The sequence below is a fragment of the Crocodylus porosus genome, unplaced genomic scaffold (assembly GCF_001723895.1).
Source record: "Crocodylus porosus isolate Cpor-Errol unplaced genomic scaffold, CroPor_comp1, whole genome shotgun sequence".
NCBI lineage: Eukaryota > Metazoa > Chordata > Crocodylia > Crocodylidae > Crocodylus > Crocodylus porosus.
In genome coordinates this window covers 17,316,769-17,336,026 of record NW_017728914.1, presented here as the reverse complement: position 1 = coordinate 17,336,026, position 19,258 = coordinate 17,316,769, and the positions used below count along the sequence as shown (strand labels likewise).

The 19,258-nt window shown below is 42.4% G+C and overlaps 1 protein-coding gene across 2 annotated transcripts in view; it reads right to left on the bottom strand.

Annotated features, from left to right (window-relative positions):
• ATP10B (ATPase phospholipid transporting 10B (putative)) overlaps window positions 1-19,258 on the bottom strand; it is a 299,969-nt gene that overhangs the window by 215,673 nt on the left and 65,038 nt on the right. Inside the window, exon 1 of one of the 2 annotated variants that reach the window (XM_019534886.1) lies at window positions 8,796-8,874. The exons of the other annotated variant lie outside the window; for it this stretch is intronic. The gene's annotated coding sequence lies outside the window, so the exon portion shown is untranslated. Of the gene's footprint in view, window positions 1-8,795; window positions 8,875-19,258 lie in introns of those variants that run through there. 2 annotated transcript variants of the gene reach the window in all.

Here is a 19,258-nt window from a genome sequence, read left to right as displayed (position 1 = left end):
TATGGGGGATGTGGGTGTAAATCTCCTAAATCATAGGATTGCCTGAACTCAGGTGTCTCCCATCCTACATTTACAGAATATTGGAGCACAAATGTGTCATAGTGATTTTTGCTCTGTGTCTGTTTTTTTGTTTCTCCATAGATTTTTTTTAGAAATTACAGACCTTGTATTTAACTTATTCCCAGTTCAAGTTGACTATTTCCACTTAATGAAGACTTTTTCTTCTGCATTTTGTGTACATTTTCTGCATTAAAGCTCAATGTATATACCAGTTCAGTTATTCTTCAGGTTGGAATCCTTTCAAATCTCTCTCATTGTTTGTTCCAGAACTTCGGTGCTTCTAAATTTAGTTTCAACAGCAACTAACTAGTTCACTCTCCCTGTCAGTCATGTATATAGATTGGACACTGTTAGTGCCCAAGGACTACCCCTTTGGGAGCCCTACTTAATACTTCTCTCCAATTTAGAAGCACTTCTCTGACAAGCAATTGCTTGTTCCCATTCTTTTTTGCCAGTCTTTAGCCTCTGTATCCATTCTGTGCCCTCCCTTGACTATCTGATGCTTTCAGCTTAAGCAGGAATCTGTGAAGTGGAACTTTTGCAAAAGACCTTGCACAAAATCCATAAATTAAGCCATATGCACTGCATTATAAGGCTAGTGCTGTGTCCTCAAAGGAAAAGAGCAAGAGTTTGGCTGAATGGAAGTCTGTCCTTCCACAGCTCGGTTGGCCATCTCTTACTGTATTAATGAAAAATGGAAGCATTTCACAATGCATTTTGTTCTGTATTACTATGGTAGATTTTGCTCTCAGCTGCATCCAGGCAATATCAAAGCACTGAGTTTAAGGGCTTTGCCTGTCTTTTCCTCCTTTTGTCAGACAAATGGGTCTAATCTCAATATCCAGTGTTACATATCCCTACATTTAGTAGTCACAAAATAATATGCCAAAGGGCTTCTCTCTTCTCAGGCAAGGTTCTTTGAGTGATATCTTTTATTAGACCAACTGAGTAGCTGGGAAAAAAGCTTTAAGCAAGCTTTCGGGTGCAGTCACCCATTCAGGCATAGGGAGTCTGTGGTGGTCTGAGACCTATGTCCTTAGACCAACATGGCTACAACCAAAAACCCAGCAACATGGAAGACTTCATGCATTAATCCATTTGTGTTTATATTTAAATGGTAAAATTTCTCTCTCCACTCTACCATGTATTCTGCAACGGTTTAGCGAATGAAACTCCTATACAAGTCAGACACTGAAATCAATGCAAGATCTGCATATGGAATAAGGGAAAAATGTGTCCCATATGTGCTCTGCAGATAAGAATTCAAGTAGGAGAGAATTTGTATCTCGTATGGGCCAGGTACTAACCATAATCTATGCATCCAGCTCTCACAGACATCACTGTAAGCATAGAGCTATTTGATTTTTAATATATCTGCATCCAGTCAAACTTCATGCCTATTTAAAGTCCCCAAAAGGACTCTTATGATTTATAACCAGAGCATGTGCCATCTCTTGTTTAGTTGTACAGCTCTCTCCTACCATATTTGTAAACATCCCAATCCTCTGTGAATACAGAGCCTAATTGCACCTACTAGTGTGCTAAAAATTGTTCTCTAAAGTGCAAAAGACTTAATTCACTTCTTGCTATGGGCAAGGGACTTCGAGTATGTTTGCAAATTTCTGCACAGGAATGCTGATATTTCTAGAGGTATTAAGCACATCCCTCAGTATCCTTCTTCCCATGTAGTGTAGTATATTTCTACATCCAGAGCTAGAACAAGCCCTTTCTGATTGTTTCAAACCCTGACAACTCCTGCCTATACTAGGATGCTTTGTTAGCTCTCTGTTTAATCTTAAATTCTGCTGGCAAAACTCATAGCTCCTCTGTAGTGCCCAAACCATCCCTTTCTGTTTGCAGAGTACCATAAACACTCCCAACTGAAGGAAGGCTTGCCCTGCTTGTCTGGCAGCTGGCAGAAGGCAGGTGTGGACATCCCCATGCCTTTTGCTAGCTGGAGCAGTTCCTTCAGCAGCTGATGTCTTCCCAGGCTGTATTTCAAGGTGCTGACTGGGGCTGTATGGGGCTGCTGGAAACACATGTGCATGTGCTCTGGTGCATGTGCTCTGGCGTCCTGGTGATCACAGTTGCTGTCTGATGCAAGGACTAGGTAAGTGTAGGCTAGTGTAAGCTCTTATAAACCTGCACACATGGGGACCTACTGGTCTTATGTTTGTATATGACTCAACTTTCTCTTCACTTCTGCAATTTTGCTCCTGCTTTCTACATGACTCTGATGCAATTTTTCTTCTCACCTGAAGAAAAGGTCTTGAAAGGAGAATAGAGGCTAAGCTGAGAACTCTAATAAGGAAAAGAGGAATATGGCAAAGGAAAAGAAAGATTAACCAAGGACAGATGTGCTGTATCGCACGGCCAAGGTTCCCTCTAAGGTGCATGCATGCACAGCTGCGCACAACTAAAAGTGCAGCCACGCACAGCCTTTTCAAGGCTGCGGACCAGGAGAGGCTATGCAGGCTCTGCTGGCTCCGGGGAAGTGCTCTGATCCCCCACATCAGGGCTGGGGAGTGGAGCACTCACCTGGAGCTGGCGGAGCCTGCGCCAGCCACCCGCCCCAGCCTCCATCCCTGCCTTGCCTCACCTTGAGGAGGAGCTGCTCCCTGCCCCAGTGAGGCTCTGCTGGCTCTGGGACACTGCTCTGCTCCCCAGCATGGCCTCAAGGGGAATGTCCTGCAGTGTTGCAGAACCAGCGGACCCTCACTTGGGGCAGGCAGCAGCTCCTCCCCGAGGTGAGGCAAGGCAGGCTGGGGTGGGTGGCTGGCGCAGGTTCTGCCAGCTCTGGAGGAGTGCTCCACTCCCTGGCCCTGATGTGGGGGAGTGGAGCACTTCCCTGGAGCCAGTGGAGCCCACACCAGGCTCCGGCCCCAGCCCCTGGCCCCCAGCTCCAGCCTCTGGCCCCAGGCTTCAACCTCTGGTTCCCAGCTCCAGCCTCCGGCCTCTGGCCCCAGCCCCCTTTGGTAAGTGTCCCATGCTGGACCGAGGTGGCACGCTAACGGATTGCTGCCTCTTAGAGAGAACGTTGCACAGGGCACAGACAGAAATGACCATTTATTGCATGATTGGGCCCATGAACTGCTCCACACTTGTACCCTTATAGAAAAGCACAGCTACAGAGTGCTTTAAAAGTGTCTAATCATGTGACAATCTGAACCTTCATTACACAAGGGTTCAGATGAAGGTGCTCCAAAGTGGAGTGCCTTCATTAACTTGTGTCAGCATTGGCTGGGAGCAGGACTGGACTCCAATCCATCCACCCCACCCTCCAGAGCAGGCTGGACAAACCCCAGACTGAGCTCCCTCTGCTTCCTTTCCCCCTTTCCCATTCTGGAGACAGTACTGGAGCTGCAAGAGTGGGGATGAGGGGGAGCTAGGGGAGACTGGCTGTGGACACACAACTGCTCCTAACTGAAGCTCAATCCCTCAACCCCCCAAACCCAACAGCAAACGTTTGTCCAATGGCTAGGAACCCCATCTTTCCTAGTGCAGTGCCTACAAGGTGAACCAAAGCCTGGGCACTAATGGCATTCACTTGGGAATTAGACAACTTCTCAAAAGTTGATGAATTTGAATTGGAGATTGTATCACTGACAAAGCTTTCAGGGAGGGTGTGCATACAGGAGGGAGTGCTTTGCTTTAAAAACAATAGGAATAGATTGATCAAGCTTATCTTAGGAACTGCAGGTAGAGCGCACACCATAGCTAAAATAAATAGTGAGGAGAAAGAATGATAGCATCATGGGACAATAGAAGCCTTTAGAGATATTTTTTTCATTAGTGCAGAACAGCCATTAGCATGACACTGAGCATCAAACTGATATTTTTTTAAGGAAACTTTTTCTGGGTAAATATAGTTAGTGACCTTTATTCAACAAGTTACTCAGTTGCTATTTTTCAGTTCCATCTATTCTGTGCATGTTGCTTATAATTGCTATCACATCGCTCACACTTGGCCTCCTAATGTCCTATATTCCATTCTTCTTCCTATGGCAGTTGGAAAAACTGTTTCTAATAGGCACAGATCATTAGCAAGTCAACATATTTTTGCCAGCATGTTATGAAAACCTTATTGGACAGCATAGGCAAAAACAGGAGCAATTGTTGCAATTTTACAGGATAACGACCAACAAAAATTTGACTGAGTTTTCCTTTCCCCAGTTTACAGGGATAAGGATGTGAGCCAAAGTTTTAATGTGTTTCACATTACCTCTTTGAGCAGGGCACACAGAATATTTGTGAAATTGCAGCTAAAATATTGGGCATCCTCTTTGTCATATAGCTTAGCCAGCTGTTCTCCAGGTTAGATACTCAGATCTAAAAGGTGCTCTGAATAGTCATTTTTGCTCATACGAATATGCCAGTTTTAAAGTACTATAGTTGGGAAAAGAAGCGTATACATTGGGAAAAGAAAGGTGAATAAGAATAGCTGATAAGTGCATCACAAAACAAATTTACCTCTATGGTTATCATCTCCCTAATAGGCGGCCTTTTCAGCCATTAGGAATTATAAGAACATATTGGTAAAAGGTTACAAAGAGGAACTGAAATTCTACAAACATCTTCATCATTGCGGTCAAAAAAAAAAGCCATAAGACAACATTAAAAAATATGCAAATATAATATAGACCTCAAAAAGGTATTACTTCAAGAAGTATTGTTACATTTGGCCAAATTATTCTGTAAGGATTTAATGCTTGAAATTGTAAATGCACAATAATCCATGTGCGACAAGGGAGACATTTTATATACAACCTCATCTAGCACAAATTTTTCCCGGACTGTTGGTAAGATCCGGCCCCTAGCAACTTGTCATCTACCCCCTCCTCCTTCCCCCACCTCCCTGGGTCCATAGGTAGCCCTATAGGCTGTGGCTCTGTGTACTACAGCCAGCCTGCAGGATGGTGCAGGGTCAAACCTTGGCACATGCCACGAGGTGGAGGGGGCACAAGGCCCTGGGGTCCGATCCTTGCACATGGGAATAGAGGAGGCAGTGTGAGCCCCCAGGGCCCCCAGCCTGACACACAGAGCCCTGTGGAGATAGCATGGGGTCTTGGGACCCTGATCCCAGCACACAGGACTGGGTGGGGGTAGCACAGGGTCCCGGGGCTCTGATCCCAGCACACTGGACCAGGCAGAAGTGGTGCAGGGTCCTGTTGTGAGGAAATAAGCAGGTAAGGGCAGGCTCTGGATTGCTCCTGCCTGGCCCTTCTGCAAGGGCATAAGTACTATAATATATGAATTACGTTTTGAAATGGAGAGCCCCTCAATTCACAAAAGTTATGGAGGGGTGCCTTGAGTCTAAAAAGGTTGAGAACCACTACCCTAGTTATACAGTAGTATTTGATTGAACTTTTCAGAATGCCCCATTATATGAAATTTGCTTGACAGTAGAGGACAAACTAACTGCCTTTCAGATGATATATGGTAATGTGTAAAGAATTTAAGGAAAAAAGTAAGATAAGGCATGACAGAGTCTGTTGAATTTACTTATTACAGGTATTAGAAACCACTGTCCTGAAAAAAAACTTTCCATGACACTGTTTAATAGAATCAGTATCGCCTTAAGTTTGAAGGATTGTACTGAAACACAATGAATTTACCTCTGAGCTCAATGTAATAACATGAAAAGCCCCAAAGCATGCATCAGTTTTGAAATTCATATTAACCTTTCCAACACAGTACATCCAGAGATCGGGTTTCAGAGACTTAAATTTCACATATAGTAAGGCACATAACAGCACCTAGGTCACCATTCTAGATTGCAACAAACAGAAGAAACATACAGCAATAATTTACATTACTTAACCCTTTAGCTACAGCTTTCTTATATTTAAAAATAATCTCTTGAAAACTCATCCCTTCACCACGTGTGAAATGCAAAAACATGGGGCTACACGGAAAATGTACTTGTCCTCTGCATTACAGCTCTAGGAGCAATTACACTGTTTGCATACTAGGCATAAATGCATTGTTGAACCTACTTGTATAGCCACCAAACCTGGTAGGTGGTAGGGACTCTTTGGTTGTATCTATACGAGACACTTTTTTGTGCACTGAGGGTCTTCAAGAGGAAGAGGGACAGATATTTGGCTGGGGTGTTATGACCCCAGCACTCATTGAGGTTGGACCTGATGATCTATTTAGGTCCCTTCTCACCCTAAGTACTATGAAACTATGCATTAGACTAATTTAATGCACAGTCAAGCAGCACTGTCTACATGTGCACAGCAATTACTGTGCAGTAGATACAGGTACTAGAAATTGATGCATGAAACTAATGCACCTAAGTGCACGTGTAGATGCTGCCTGGGAGCAAATTTCTCTTAGTCAGCCTAGGCAGCATGGGCCACAGGGGGCAGAGAAAGCTGTCTCAGCTTGGCAGGGTGTTGCCTGCCAGCCACAGGGAGATCAGAACCCATCCCAGCAGCTGGAACAGCTCTCCTCTGCCTCATGGAGATCAGCACCAGCCTCAGTGGCTCCTGACAGCCCATGGCTCATTCCTGGGGGAGCCAGGAGCTCCCCCTGAAGCCCTAGACTGAACTGCTCCTGTCAGTAGCAAAATTTGCTCCCAACAGGCACACATTCAGATGCGTGCAGAGGTGGAGAAAATTCAGGTGCATTAATTGCACGTGTAAACAAACGTGCCCTTCATCCACTTCCCAGAAAACCATTTAGAACAACCAATTTCTCATGATACTTTCAAAATTTATCCTACTAATCACTTTGCTATAGCTGCAATATGAACAACATCAATAAGGTACTTTTGTAAGCAATGTAGGGACAAGAGAGACACGTTAGGAGGGGAGGAAAAGAAAAAAAATAAGCAATTTAGTACCAAGTGATAATGATTTATAGTTACTAGCATCTGAATACAGAAGAGCTGATGAAAAGGACTCAAAGAGTAGCTGCATTTGTAGAAGCATAAGCAATTTGGACAAACTCTTTACTGAGCACATAACTAATTCCAACTATAGTTAGTATTATCTGACAAGTCCGGTGAGTTATAACTCTACTGGAAATTATAACTCATTCCAAGACCTAATGCAGGTAGCATTTCTTTTTAAATGATACACTGAACAGTCATGCAATAATCTTGGAAAAATAGCTAGCACAAAGGGTCCCACGACCTCAGGTTTTGCAGACTTCATAGTCTGAACATGGTCAGCCTGTGTGAGTAAATGACTGAAAGACTGAAATTGCTACAAAGAAATGCAGCCATTGATCCAATAGGTGGTACCTTTCCTGAAGCTACTGCCCAAAATCAGAGAGGTTTCTGGAGGAAATTCCTTTTGGAAGAGAAAAATTGGGTCTTGGCTATAGATGGCCTTTAAAGATATACAATTTTAAACCCAAGAATGAGAGCGTTAACTAGCTTCGAATTTCACTGGGTCTTCTTGAGAAAGTTTAGTTCTGGCTCCTCAGATTTCTACTGTAGTGTAAACTAGGGAAATATTCTCCATATCTTGCCATACATTATTGTATGTTTTGTTTTACAATGCCAAATAACAATACTAGTCTACCCCAGAGACAATTGCTTTTCAGCAGTGTGTGTTAAGTGGCTTGAGATCTGCTGAGGGATACCATATAAATATCAAAAGTTATTTCCAAAAGAAGACCGACAGGCAGCACTGAACCATAACTTGATGACCCTTACAAGGGAGTTTTAAAATACTCATGCACACTATGTATATATAAAATTCCTCAAATTTTTATTCCACATTTAATAGAGTACAAAGAATCAGTCATCCAAGGAAATAAGTTAGCAAAGAAATCTTCCCATCAGCTCTGCTGACAGTCTGGTTAATAGCATCAGTAGTACATGTGGAGATTGTTAAAAGCACCCATGAGTATGCCTATACAATGTCCTTGGTGTGTCCTCAGAGAAATGCTGCAGAGCATGCTCTACACACCAGTTTCTGCTTCTGCTCCAAAGCTAGAAATGTATCAGCAAAGCTACACTGGGGGCATCTTCCTGCAGCCACTCTTGAGACTTTGAGCAGTCTCTTGCCTGCCTCTGAGCAGCTGCTGGGGTAAAGGAGAAATACTCCAAGGGTAGTTGGCACCTATTTCCCATTGAATTTTGAAAGTCAGCAGATGCTGCATGCCAGGCTTCTTTAAATCACTTTGAAAACCCAGCTGGAGCTTTTTGACAGAAAGGAAAGCCAGTTCCAAAGAGACAATCAACCAGCACAGGATCCCTACTTCACACTGGATATTAAAATTATGATGCTGTGAATTGGGCCAGATTCGAGTATCTTCTCAATGCATCTAACCCAAACTCTTTAGTTAAGAGAGAGAGCACCACCACAGGTCTCTGCACAGCTCATTAGCAGTCATTTTGTGGCTGTTTGAGAGAAAGCAAAACAAGAAGCTAACCTTTTAAGTACTTGCCTGAGTACTGCTCACAAGACTACTCCCTAAATTTCCCAGGCTCTGCTCAGGCTTGCCTCACACCTCTGCCCCTAAAATAAATGGAAGGAGGAGGAGGAGGCAAGGCCCGGCCTGCAAATATTGCCCATACACCAAGAATGGTAATGTTTTTTCATTCAAATGGACATAAGCTTCCTGATTGCAAGGAGTAGCACCAGGACAGGAATGAATTGTCCAGGTTGCAATGGCAACAGCTTGTAGTAAGGATGGGATTGAGTGTACCAGTCCACCCAAACCCCCTGAGGCACTCCAGAATTAGGAGTTCACCAATATGGTTGGTACCGACTCACCTCCAGCACCTCTATTCAGGCCTGCCAGAGACCTGGGACTCAAGATGACCTCAGATTTGACCACACTGAAGAACAGAAAAAAAGAAATCAAACAAAAATATAAGGGCAATAATTACTTTACGGCTTTTACAGCTATTTCCCTGGCAGGTAGCAATCACCAGTCCATTTAAGCCAAATCATTATTACTAAATTCAGTGACAGCTGGTACAAATGAAAGCTTGGCGCTAACTAGGGAGAGAATTCTACATATTAAGCAGGATGTTTGCATCTTCTTTATTACCAGCAATAGGCACGTGGCCTGCCAGATGTCAACAACAACAGACAGATGCTTAAAGTGAAATGTTCCCCTTCCCTTGAGTGTCTCAGGAAATCAGCTGTAGTCATAATTCTAGTCACTGACAGACACTTTCACTCGTACGCTACACCAACGGGTTCAGTACAGTACTTGACAGAATTTACCATAAACACAGGATGCCAGAGGAATCGACCAAAACAAAGCAAGCAGTTGGGATACGTATTGGATAACAGACCCCTCTAGATTAAACACATCATTTTGTAAGGAAACATTACCAGCACTTTGAAATCTTTACAAGACGCTGGCACTTTTCCCTCTGGCCAGGTGTGGACATTACAATTTTTATGGTATAAGTGATCAGTAACTGATCAATACCCAGAACAGAACAGAAGTTCAGCACTCAGATTGGTTTGAAACTGGTGGAGCCTGGTCTAAGCTGTGCCTCCCTCCGCACCAAAGGGTGAATGTGTGTTCTGTTTGCTACGTATCTAAACTGCATGGCTTAACAGAAAACTGTTTAAACGTCTGTACCTCTATGTTTAATCTCCCGGGCCTTCTCTCAGAACAATGCCGGGTGTTCTCGAAAAGTCCGTCAGAGAAGATAACTTTTTCTTGTCCTCTCTATGGCACTTCTTGGGCACTTGGATGCAAACTGTTCTTCTCATACCCCTCTTTGGAGTGTAATTAACTGTCAAATATAGATTTGAACAATACAGCCAAACTGAGGGGCTGGTTTAAAGAACAGCTGCTCTTACATGGCAAGATAATAGCGTCAAGGATCTTAAGTTTTAATGCAATTTTTTTTCTGGATCCCTGGGCTTTTTTAAATCTTGTTTTCAGTTGAGTCTAGTCAAGTTTTTGCACCTTGTACACCATGTGGTGCCATTCCACCCCACCTACAGCTTGTTAGCTAGGAAGCAATTTTTAAGAATCTGCAACTCTGTCATCATCCTGTCCATGGATCAATACTGCGCATAACAAAAATGTATCAGTTAGGAGCACTTGGCACCACACAATTTAACTAACAAAAATTCCCCACAAACATTTTTAGCAGATAGCTGTTGCAGATCTCCCAGAATAGAAGTTAACTAAGTTCATTGTTAACACATAATTTTAGCATATTCTCTGGAAATGAAGGATCTCAGTTGGTGAAACAGTTTTAAAGAGACTCCACACTTAGAATGAACCACAGCTGACTAAAGAGTTATGTCTTGGGAAATCTCACTGGACAACACAAACAGGGCCTGAATTCGATTGGTTTGCTTCAGTCGGGCAAGTTTTTCATTTCTGAAGTCAGCCATTTCAGGCTCTAGAATCTAACTTTTCATTTACAAAATTTAAAATCTTGTAGGCTTTAAACATTCATATTGCAGAAAGATGCAAGGATGTCTGCCTCAGTCTGCAAACTCCTTAAAAGAAAGGTTATGTCTACAAAGCAAAATGAAGGAATGGCCAATGCACATGCTGGCATGGCTATGTTAGCTCAGTCTAACTAGCGACCTTGGTTCAGAGTAATGTTGTAGCTGTGATGGTCTGGAATACCCAAGGACCAAGATTTGCGAGGTGAGGTAATATTTTTTACTGGCCCAGCTTCATAGTTGGGAGAGATGTTAGGTAAGCTTTCAGGTATAAAATGCCCTAATTTGTCTGACATCTCTCCCAATAAAAAAATCTTGTGTCTCCCTGGGTTCATGCCTTATTTGCTACTGTAGGATAAAACCCATGCAGCCGTATCTCCTCTGCTATTACCTGTGCTACCTAGATTAGTTAAATTCAGCCAGCTAAGATTACACCTTCGTTTTGTTGTGTAGAGACACACTTATTCTGATAGGAGTGATCTGTATGCATTCATCTCACTGGATGGTTGGCCCCAAAACCTATATGATGGTAATGCAAATGTCAACATTGATTACTAGCTATGACAGCTGACTGAAGCATGCAGAAACAAAAAGGGACATTCATATATGCAGATCTGCATTCTGAAATGAGTAGCGTAATATCATCTCTACCATTGCATACGAATGGGAATTGGGAGTGTGGGGATGGTGGGATTGTTTTTTTTATCACCTCATTTAAACTACCAGAGAATTAATAGCTAAATCTCAACTAAATGGGCCTCTTTCGAAAAGTAAAACTTGAATCAACTGAAGATATTAATTACGTTCAATCTGTATAATCAATTTTTAAAAAGCAAAGATTTTTGAAACTGTATGTTTATAGGTATCCAAAGAAAAAAATATTTACAAAGCAGAATGATAAAAAGAGAAATTTAAATAAGCTAATACGTTTGTGGCATGAGAAAAAAAAGTCCATCGATCCAAATGAAATGAAATATTCCGTATATGCTATTATGAGTAATTATAGTAACGTGTTAAAAGAAAACAAAATATCTGATTTGCTTGATTAGTGACTTAATATAATAGTTCATTTATTAATGATCTAGAATCCCCTGGTTATCCTGACTTCATTATTCAACCCTTGAAAATAGCAGAAGGTTAGATACAGTCATTTATTATGACTTTCATCTGCTGAAAATTTTTATTTGCATACATCAAATAAGTTCATATACAGCATTTCTGGGAGAAATCCTATCTTTAAATTTTAACAATTATCCAACTAACAGCTTCATTGCAGCTCAAGAGTATAATTCCAGAGATCAGATTATAAATGCCTTTAAAAATGAAGATATTTAAAATGGTGTTCCTCACTCTGGAGATTTAAATATAATCAGATACAGATGAAGTGCCGCCGATTCTCTGTATTTGCTACTGGACACAAATAATCCATATATCAGAGGGATTACTTTAACACTATTTTGTCAACAGCCTATCAAAACAGGTCAAAGTGGAAAATCTAATAGCATTCTTCTAAACTCCTTCCACAAAGTGATCTCTAAGGAGTCAAAATGAGACTTCAGGTTACAGTATAACATCACATCAACAAATGGATAGTAAGTCCTGCTCTGGACTACATCTCTGTAGCTGATATCTTGCCACTGATTTTTAATTGTTTGAGTTCACCTGGAATAGCCAGCTCTGAGAGAAAGCATAGTAGAAGACTGAAGCACCCAGTCAGAAGCAGTTTGGGAAACAAATGCAACAAGAAAGTCTCTCTGGATACAATGCAAGAGGTCTGATCATGACTGTCTGTTCCCCTTGCATGCTTTAGTTGCCAATGTAACTACTTAATCTTTTTATATAGACTGCCATTTGACTTCAGTGTTATCACAACCTTGAAATGAGCAGGCACAAATTATAATTCCCAGTGCTATTGTTTCAGGTTTGTTTAGACTTGGGCAAATATCTATCTATTTGCACTCTATTTTGTTCCTAATTTAAAAAGCTTATTTTTGCAACCAAAAGGGCTAATGATTTTTTTAAATTTATTTTTGGAAGCACAAGTCAGAAAAAGAACTACCCATGCTTCCTTGGCATAAACTTTGCCATTAATCCTAATGGTACTAAAAGTATTTTACATTCAGTTAGGGTAAAATATGGACATGCACACATTCACAATATTATTGTTTATTTTTGTAAGAAAGTTATTAATATAACTATAGAGCTTTTACTGATTTTGTCTTATTTGTGGTTAACAAAACCTAGTTCTGGAATTTGCATATCTTGTGCAAGTTTCAAGAGGTTGAGTAAAAAAGGAAAAAATATACTGGAGATATATGGTATATAGATAATACATGCAGAACAAGGCATGCAATGACTTTTTGAAGCACACTTTTTGACATATACAATCATATTAAGCTCATAGTATTCAACTTCCATTTTCCCTTTTTGTCCATTTCAAATGATAAGCAATAGAGTCTACAGTACAAGAGTAAAGCAATACAGAAAGCAGTGGTTAGTTTTCAAAATTGACAATATAGACATGTTTACATTACTAAAAAGTTACCCTCTGCACACAGTAAAGAAGAATCAATCACTTTACACCTTAAACTGGAGTCGTGATTATACTATCCATTATTTTTTCCCCCTGATTCTTTGATTTAGGATTATTATAATCCTGTTTATCTCTATTTTGTGATCTGAAATCCAGTTTAGCTGCTGTGCCTCAAGGACACTTGAGTATAAAAAGTAAAGGCATCTTGTACTGATTTTTATGTGCATGTTGGCTATTACACTATGCCCAAGGTCTATAAATCTCCTGTACGAAAGAGTCATAGCTGTTATTGATTATAGTTTTATCATACGAGATAAGACAAGTGGGACTAATAAATCACATTTATGGATTATTTGTGTACATCAGCTGAGAGAGAGAGAGAGAGAGAATCAAATACATTTCCATGTTTGTTGATCAATCTGATTTATATGTAAGTAAGGATGTTTTTATGTATAATCCTTTATTGGATTGTCAGTCACTCAGATAATTGGAAGGAACACCAGTCATGTCAAATGATCGGTCATCCGTCTCAAGAGCAAACAAACTGGCAGTCTAGCAGTGGGAGATACTAGCATTAACACCTTATCACTGGTCCCAAAAGCCACAGGATTAAATTAACTCTGAATCAAAAGGCTGAAAACAAATCACACATGGTAAATTACTCTAATTGGAAGTCTGTAATAACTGAAAAATGGACTATGACTAAGTTAATTGTGGGCCCCAGCAGCTATCGCTAAAGAACTCTTAACATTGTCATGGTACAAGAGCATGCTGTTCTGATCACTTATTCTTGTCCTTCACAGTTCTGACTATATCAGCTAAGTAGACAAAGAGTAAAACTCAGTTACAGTTTCCTTATATTTCAGTTGGACTATCTTATGCACTCATTAAGTATTTATGGCTCAGAATAAGCAACTAATTCTGTATCCCTGTTATAGGCAGTTTCTTGGATGCCCTAGTTTTGAAATTCACTCTGGCAAGATAGTCCCAAAGTGCTGGTTTGAAATTTATAGAGACCCAAGATCATGTAGACATTTCATACAGTACGGTGTGCTGTGGGAACTTAGAATCCCCAGGAATGGTGGGAAGATTAAAAAAAAAGAATATATATTTTTTTTAAGTTCAGCTCCCTCAGTCCCTTGAGACGTAGCAAAATCCATTTTCAACAGAGCAACAAAAGATGAGTCAAAATTCCAGTCCAAGATAATTTTTGCCTAGATCTGCCTATTAGACACAAAAGAACAGTTTTGGGAAGGTAACAATGAATATAGACCAAGTACACTCCCAATTTGTCCATTTTGTTTCAAATTTACCACGTGTACTTTTTACATCTGAATTCAGATATAGTTCCTTTACCTTTCTGTTCAGTACCTCTTATGCTTTCCCTTGCCTCTTCAATAAAGTTTACCTTTTTGCTCATTAACAACATTATATACTTAAAAAAACCCAACACACACAACAAGTTGTTTGCCAGTAAGTAAGCACAGTATTTAGTTTTTGTACAAGTCTCTTATAAATGGGGAAGGGGACTACAGAATAGTGACTGAAAGCAAAAAACACATTATACAGGAAAGAAGAAGTTAATCTAAAGCCTTGGTTACATTCCATAAAATGTGTTAAATTATAAAAAGAGTAAATATCTGTTCCAGTCTCACTATTTCAGTTAGATTATCTTGTGTACTCATTAAGTATTTATGGTTTATAATACAGAACTGATTCTATATTCTTGGATATCTCTTGGACTCCATAGCACAATTTCTCTAAAGATCTGATACCATTTAAATGCTAGTGCTCACACATGCACCTATCTTCTCTTGGTATTAACCCCATTTCAAGAAGGAAAATGAAGGCACAGAAAAGCAAAGGTGACTTGTTATATAATATGTAACTGTAGGACTCTTAGCTCCCTATTGTATCCATAATATGAGACCATCTCACGTAAGTTAGGCCTTAGTTATTAGAAGTCTAGTAATAAGACTACCATAAGACTACTGTCCCTGCTATTAAGAAATAATGTTTTATGGCATTATGGTCTGGAGAACCCGGCAAAAATCAAGACTTTGTTCTACTAGGCAATGCACAGCATAAAAATAAATATATTACTCACCAGGAAAACTTGGAGAGATACTGTGGAATTGGGCAGGAGAAGAAACATTTTTGATCTGTATAAGTAGAAAATTGAGTAGGGAGGGGGAGATATTAAGGCTATGTTCATTCCACTTCCCTGCCAAGCATAAGACCACTGACAAGAAACAAGCCACCCTTTCCCCTCTCACTTTTCCATGTTCGGTGACAGTTTGACAGAGTAAATGACTTGGAGTCCTAGCCCGAGAGAGGGGCACTGGGCTGTGTGTTAGGACCCTGATAAACCATCTAGTCTGCTAAGTTGCTGGGCTTGAGTATGTGTCAAGTAAGAGCAAGAAGGCAGGGCTTGTTTCTTATTGCAGAGCTTCAGGCTGGCCCAAGGAGTGGTGGTACAGACTTGGCCTAAGGACATTTATACATGAGCTCTGGGAGGCCAGGGCTGGGGGCTTTAATTAGAGCAGCTCTTAGAACTCATTAAATGATCTTTAGTTAAAGTACCCCCACCACCATTTTTCAGTTTGAGGACGCTGGTACTGTGATGTAGGAGTGCAGTAAGTACCATGCTCCAGCAGACTTGATTAATTGAGTCTGCTCCAACACGCTGTAATTACAGTGCATTGGAGCAGCCTCGAAGCATGCACCTTAAGAGACTTATCTGTGGTCACTCAAAAAGCCTATAGTCAATGCCTGGAATTGGCTATTACATGCCTAAACCAGACCAGTTCCAGAGCCCAGTGACTACATAATATTTATTCTTTTTTTAACCCAATTCTATCAAAACAATTTTTTAAAATAAGGTATTCCAAATGATGAGACTTAGAAAGCGTGTTCAACTCAACTACTCCTACCCTACAAACATTTTCACTCTAGATAGTAATGGATGCTGAAAAAAAGAGAGACAACCAACAGTTAAAATTCAAATCAAGTATGATAGAAGGTCACAAGGAAGGGACTGTGAGTCCTTGAATGACAATTAATTCAAATCAATATAGAAATTAGAGGGAAGGATTAGAAAGTGGTGAAATTTACACAGTGAGAACTAATTTATATTTTTAACAAATCACATCCTGTCATGCAATAAGTAAGGCTGGAATTAAGATTCAGGTCCAAGTTCCCCATTTTCTTTTTTAAAACTTAGTGCTAATAGACTGTGAACCTTCAGCCAGAAAGGCAGTCAAAAAAGATAATGCAATTACTATGATTTGTAATAAACACTGGTCAGTCCTCCCAGAGGTTGGATCGGCTGAAGTTTGTTCATTTTAATTAATGTCACAATGACAAAAGTTGAAGAACTATAGCTAGACTTACAAAAATCTGAACATAGGTAGAGCTTTTAAGTAGCTCTGCCATTTCTAAAAGCTGCAAGAGAACTTTGATAACAATATTTTGAATCACAGTCTCTTGCAAAAGAACATTGGAGGAAAAGGTCTGAATATACCTAATACCTTCACTATTGTGGAAATGGTACACTATAATAATTTAAGATTATGTCTATGGAATTCTTTTGACTTTTGATTATAGGAGTTGAACAATCCTGTTTGTGCAGAATTACTGTATTTGGTCATTACATTTGTACTTCATTTTTACATAAAATGTAAGAGGACAGAAGGTTAAAAAATCTTCTTAAACTTCCACTGAAGCCAAAGTGAATTTGCTCCTAAATCACTTGGGCAAAAATAATAATGCACTCATTTCACAGGTAACCTCCTAGTCTTCTGCCAGGCATCCTCCCCATGGACACCTTCCTACTCATCTCCCATAAATACTGTGCAAATAAAGGGGTTTTCAGCATGATGAGTAAAGGTTGGATTCAAGACATTTCAGACCCAAGCAAAAGGGCCCGCCAACAGCAAAAAAGCCTCAGTTAGGTCCTGGGAGCAGCGAGAGACACACAGGTGAAAGCGCGCTGTGCCCCCACTCCCCCAAAGCCCTCTGCTGACCCCCAGCACAGCTGGAGGTAAGTGGGGCCCGTAGTGGGAGGGGTTTAACCCCTAGAGAGTGGGAAGAGGTGCCTGAGTGGGAGCTGGGCCAGGTCTCGCCCTGCCCAGGCCCCTACTTCACCCAGCCCCCCAGGGAGCCACATGACTGGAGCTGCGCTAACAGGCTGCGCAAACAAGCGCGCTTGTCTGCCGGTGTGTGAGTTAGTACGGAGTTCGTGCAGGAGGGTACATGGGAGGGCCTGAGGCCCTGCCTGCAAGCCCCCTAGGGTATGCAGAATCAGGCCCAGCCTGCCTACCAGCGGCATGCCGTGGATGGGCACTCGCTGCACCCTGAGGGTCCCCTCGGGGTCTGCGGCCCCCCCCCATCTGGCACCTCAGAGACTGCCACCCAGACGGAGCCTGGGGTTCTGGGCTCCACACAGACAGAGCCCCTGGCTTTTGGCTGCGGGGGCTGCCTGTTCTTTTTTCAGGCTCTGGGGCCTGGGAGCATGGCTATCTCCCCTTGTGGGGTCTGCTCCCTTTTGGGGTCTCTGGCACGCCAGTTGGAGGAGCTCCAGGCCACAACCCAGAGACTGTGTGCCATCAGGGACTGCAAGCAGGAGATAGATTCCTACTGCCAGGCCCTTCTCCCTCAGGAGACAGAGGGCAGACCACGGTCTCCCTCCAGGACAAGGGAGGACCCGGGGACCTCCCATTCTGTCCAGTCAAGGGGATGGACCAAAGTGGTCAAGGGCCCTAAGGCCCACCGCACCGAGGCCCCTGCCCCACTGAAGCTTAGCACCAGGTATGAACTTCTTGCAGCCCCAGCAGAACCTGCTGAGTTGCCAGCTCCTGCAGGTAACACAGGTTCAACTGCAGCTACTATCCCCTCTCTCCCCAAGACAAAACATAAAGTCTTTGTTGTAGGAGACTCCATCCTGAGGGATAATCTGTTGCCCTGACCCCTTAGCCTGGGAAGTCTGCTGCTTCCTGGGGGCCCACATCCGAGACACTGTGGAGAAGATCCCTAAGCTCCTCCAGCCCACAGATCACTATCCCATGCTCCTTATTCACGTGGGCACCAATGACATGGCTCGGAGTGCTCCCAGCCAGGTCATGATGCACTACAGGGATTTCGGAGAGGGGCTAAAGTATCCAGGGGCACAGGCGGTGTTCTCTTTGATCCTCCCAGTCTTGGGGTACGGGCTGAGGAGGGAGAGGAAGATCCAGGTAGTTAACCAAAGACTGAAGCACTGGTGTCATCGGGAAGTCTTCGGCTTCCATGATCACTCGCTGTTTGGCAAGAGAGGCAGTGAGCTGATGGGAAGAGATGGCCTCCACCTCTCTCTGCTGGGGAGGAGGCTCTTCTCAGCCAGACTGGCTGACCTACTCCACCAGGCTTAAATTAAGCAGGCTGGGGGGCAGGGGGACTATTGCCACTGCTGGCCCACTGAGCAACCCTTGCAAAGCCAGCAGACCAAGGCACTTAAGGGAGCCCACCCCTGCCCCAATCTGTGGGCAAGGCAAGAGCTCCCAAGGGGACATTTGCCTGCCTGTAAACAAATGCCAGGAGCTTGGGGAATAAGCAGGACGAACTTGTCCTCCTGCTTAACATGAATAATTATGATGTCATAGGGATAATGGAGACCTGGTGGGACTCCACCCATGATTGGAACACAGGTATAGCTGGCTATACCTCGTACAGGAGAGATCGAGTAAATAAAAGGGGCGGGGGTGTAGCTCTCTATGTTAAGGAAAGCCATGCGTTCCTGCAAGCTGATGTTGGTGACCAGCGTGGATGACTGGAGACCCTCTGGGTTAAAATCCTTGGGAAACACAGCACAGGGGACACAATGGTGGGAGTCTACTACAGACCTCCCACCCAAAGTCAAGAGCTTGAACAGGAGTTCATCTGAGAACTGGCTGAGGCCGCATGCTCTAGGACCATGGTTGTCATGGTGACTTCAACTACCCAGACATCTCGTGGGAGGATCACTCAGCAAAATCCAAGTGGTTGCAAAGCTTTCAATCATGCGTTTTCAGACCTCTACCTGACTCAAGAGGTTTACAGGCCAACGAGAGGTAAAGCGCTGCTTGACCTGGTACTGGCTACTGGGGATGACCTAATCAGTGACCTAATGATTGATGGGAAGCTGAGTGACAGCGACCATGAGCTGATCATCTTCACCATCTTCCATAAAGCTGGCAAGTCAGTCAGCAACACTGAAGTCCTTGACTTCAGGAAAGCCGACATTGACAAGCTCAGGAGGCTT